General features: G+C 35.9%; 1 long non-coding RNA gene across 2 annotated transcripts in view; it reads right to left on the reverse strand.

Moving 5' to 3' along the window:
- Positions 1–424: 424 nt before the first annotated feature.
- The window catches only part of LOC106870352 (uncharacterized), a 6447-nt gene continuing 2757 nt past the window's right edge, over positions 425–4114 (reverse strand). For both annotated transcript variants that reach the window (XR_001409514.2, XR_008266847.1), the window contains exons 2-3: positions 1914–2215; positions 425–605 (exon numbers count right to left, since the gene is read on the reverse strand). This is a non-coding gene — a long non-coding RNA (uncharacterized LOC106870352). The remainder of the gene's footprint in view (positions 606–1913; positions 2216–4114) is intronic.

Here is a 4114-nt window from a genome sequence, read left to right on the forward strand (position 1 = left end):
TATATATATATATATATATATATATATATATATATATATATATATTCTCTCCCACCACTGAAAACCAGTGTTGGTTTATTAATATACCCATAACTTAGCAGTTCAGCAAAATAGACCAACAGAATGAGCACCAGAGTGCTGGGATCGATTTGACTAAATCCTTGGAAGTAGTGCCCCAGTATGGCCACAGTCCATTGATTGAAGTAAGTAAAAAGACAATTAAAATATTGTTGTTCATTTCAAACCAATGAAGTGCACACTTCCTAATAAGAAGATTCTACACAATAGCTCAACTTGCTAGAAATAGCAACCAAATCTCCCTAACATTAAACCTTAGCATCATAAAGTGAGAAGGACACATTGAATTATGTAGTGCTGATCTACTCAATTACAGCTGACCTGGGTTTAAACAACAAAAACAACATTTCAATGAAAATCACTTTTTAATTTAAAAGGTAAATATTTATTTGAGTTCTTAGATTTCCAGGTACACATTTTCTTTTAAAGAAACTTTTGTTCAACATTTTGAAACTGTTCTGCTGTGTTGCAGAAATGGTTTTACTTAATGTTTTCCTGGGGAACGTTTTTAATTCCTAAGAAAATACCTACAAAAGACATAACAAAAAGTAAATACAACAGTAACAACATTAATCATAATACTCATTTACTTGTTTCAGTCATTTGACTGCGGCCATGCTGGAGCATCACAAACACAGACACACACATATATACATATATACGACAGGCTTCTTTCAGTTTCCGTCTACCAAATCCACTCACAAGGCTTTGGTCGGCCCGAGGCTATAGTAGAAGACACTTGCTCAAGGTGCCACGCAGTGGGACTGAACCCAGAACCATGTGGTTGGTAAGCAAGCTACTTACCACACAGCCACTCCTGTATGTGTATCTTTGTATTTGTCGCTCACCACTGCTTAACACTAATAATAATAATAATCCTTTCTTCTAAAGGCACAAGGCCTGAAATTTTGGGGAAGGGAATTAGTCAATTACATCGACCCCGATGTTTCACTGCCTGGCCTGCTAACAATTCTGCCAGCTTGCAACCTTAAATACCAGCTTAATAATAATGGCAGATATTTTACTAAATTCTTCATTGTTTTCAAAATTAATTGAAACAAAGGTGGCATATTTAAAAAAAAAAATTACATGAACTGGATTAATGAAGTAGGTTTAAGTTCATTGCTAAAAGTGATGTCTATGGCGGGATTATGACCCAAGTCAATAAAAATAAGTGCAGGTGTGGCTGTGTGGAAAGATGCTTGCTTCCCAACCACATGGTTCCGGGTTCAATCCTACTACATGGCACCTTGAGCAAGTGTCTTCTACTTTGTCCATAGGCTGACCAAAGCCTTGTGAGTGGATTTGGTAGAGAGAAACTGAAGGAAGACCATCATATGTGTGTGTGTGTGGGGGTTGTCCTCATAACTTAGTAGTTTGGCAAAAGAGACCGATAGAATAAATGCCAGTCTGAAAAATAAATAAGTCCTGGGGTCGATTTGTTTGACTAAAATCCTTTAGATGACTGGTACAAGATAAAAGATAGATATACAGATATATATATATATATATATATACACACACACACACACACACACACATGTATGTGTATGTAGGTGTATCTTTGTATTTGTCACTCACCACTGCTTAACAACCAGTGTTGGTTTGTTTGCATCCTCATGATTTAGCAGTTCAGCAAAGGTGATTAAGAGAATAAGTACCAAGCTTAAAAAATAAGTACAGGAGTCTATTTGTTAAATCAAACTGTTCACAGTCATGCTCCAGCATGGTCACCGTCAAATAACTGAAACAAGTAATGATAAAGGATTATTGAGATCAAAAATAAAGAAGATAAAAGAAACACTTATGGAGATTTAGGCTCAACTGTAACTTACTTTAAAACTGCTCCACGTGACACAACCACCAACATCACCATCATTTATATGAGTAGCAAATATCACAATGATGTATCTATTAGAATAACCGGATGATAGAATTGCTTCACCATTCATAGTCTTTGTATTGAGTTCAGCCCCATATTTCAGACTGATGATACAAGGAAGTGTTTCAAGACCGGTTGTCTTCATTCCAACATCAGCACCATTCTGCAGTATCATCTCTACAATATTACTGTTATAACAGGTTTCACAAGTTCTACATATGTAAATGTGTTTTTGCTTACGTCTTGTTGATTGATCTAAAAATGAAAAGTAAAGAGATAAATAGACACATGTTTGTTAAAGGACCTTGTTTCCCAACCATGTGGTTGCATGTTGCAGTCCCACTGTGCAGTACCTTCGGCAAGTATCTTCTACAATATCACCGAGCCAGCCAAAACCTTTTGAGAGTGAATTCGGCAAACTAAAAGAAGCCCATTTTGTGTGTGTGTGTGTGTGTACATATAAGTATGTATGAGTGCTTGTGTACCCTTGTCTTGACTCTATATGATGGTTTTAAATGAGCATCACTGTCATATAAGTGTAGTTGTTTGTTTGCAGTCTTCATTATTATCATTGTTTAGCATCCATTTTCTGTGCTGGCATGGGTAAGATGGTTTAACTGATGCTGGTAAGTTGCACCAAGCTCCAGTCTATTTTGGCTTCGTTTCTATGGCTGGATGCTCTTCCAAACGCTAACCACTTGCACAGGGTTCTTTCATGTGTCACCAACACTGGCGATGACTTCAATTTCACTTAGCTTGACATGTCTTCTCAACCATAGTAAATCACCAAGCATCTTGGTCACTTGTCATCACTTCTGTGAGACTCAACATTCAAGGATCATATTTCACCACTTCCTGTTACATTAAGTACTTTTATAAAATCGTAACGATTTTGATGTGTATGTCCATCTTATCAAATATTAAAAATTCAAAATCAAAGATTAAGAAATAAGAAAAACTTGATGCTTATTACACAATGTTCAGATTTGGCAAAGTACCAGTGTAGGTAGTTAATTGCCGGTCTTGTGTAAGTTAATAGGATAGAGAAGATATAGAAGACACACTATGATCTAAAAAAAAAAAAATGTGAAAGAAATTAAAATATAGCGCTTCCAGTAATTGTATCAAAGTTGTTCCCTTTGCATACTTTTTTTTTTCTTTCATTTAGATCAAATCAAGTATGGCATGAATGAGGATGTAGAGGAAAATAAGCGTTAATTTGGCTGCTATTTCCAGCAGGTCTTTTCCAAGAGCATCATACAGAGTTCTTTAAATAAAAGAAAATTGCTTTGTTTTAGGTGAGATATGAAACCAGACCAGCCTTAGAGGCTATGTTGTCATTCAATATACTTGAAATAGATGCTTAAGTCTCCATCAAAGTTCATCTTACTGTCTTTAGAAAAAATAATAATTATGGTTTCAAATTTGAGCACAAGGCCAGTACTTTCAGAGGAAGGGGTAAGTCAACTACATCGACCCCAGTACTCAATTGGTACTTACTTTATCGACCCCAAAAAGGATGAAAGACAGAGTCAACCTCAGCGGAATTTAAATTAAGAACTTAACGGCAGACGAAATGCCACTAAGCATTTGCCTGGTGCAGTAACGATTCTGTCAGTGTGCCGCCTTAAAACTAAGAATAGCAACAACTAATGATTATCGAAGGAATATACTGTAAAACAAAGTCCAAGAGGACTAACTATAGCTTAGCATCACCGACTTTGTTGCTCGTAATTTTCCTTATTACGCGTATTTTATCTTTTATTATGGATCTATTCCATCTTAGTTACAGATTTTTAAATTAATTTTTTTTTAGCTTAACAGTTTGAAACTTCGAATACTGGTTGAATGTGTCACGTAGAACACGGTTTACTCAGAACGTTTTTGACCGACCCCAGTAATTATATAATTTTAGAGTCTGGTACTCATTCTATCGGTCTCTTTTGCTAAACCGCTATGTTACGGGAATGAAGACACACCAGCACCGGTTGCCAAGCAGGTGGTGTGAGGGGTACAAAGACACACACAATATATATATATATATATATATATATATTCATTTAAAATGCAGAGATGCCTATAATAGGACATCTACTCGCTAGAAATAGCAGTAAAAGACTACATACCACAAAAGTTAGGGATAATTTCGAAAGG

The sequence above is a fragment of the Octopus bimaculoides genome, chromosome 26, assembly GCF_001194135.2.
Source record: "Octopus bimaculoides isolate UCB-OBI-ISO-001 chromosome 26, ASM119413v2, whole genome shotgun sequence".
Lineage (NCBI taxonomy): Eukaryota > Metazoa > Mollusca > Cephalopoda > Octopoda > Octopodidae > Octopus > Octopus bimaculoides.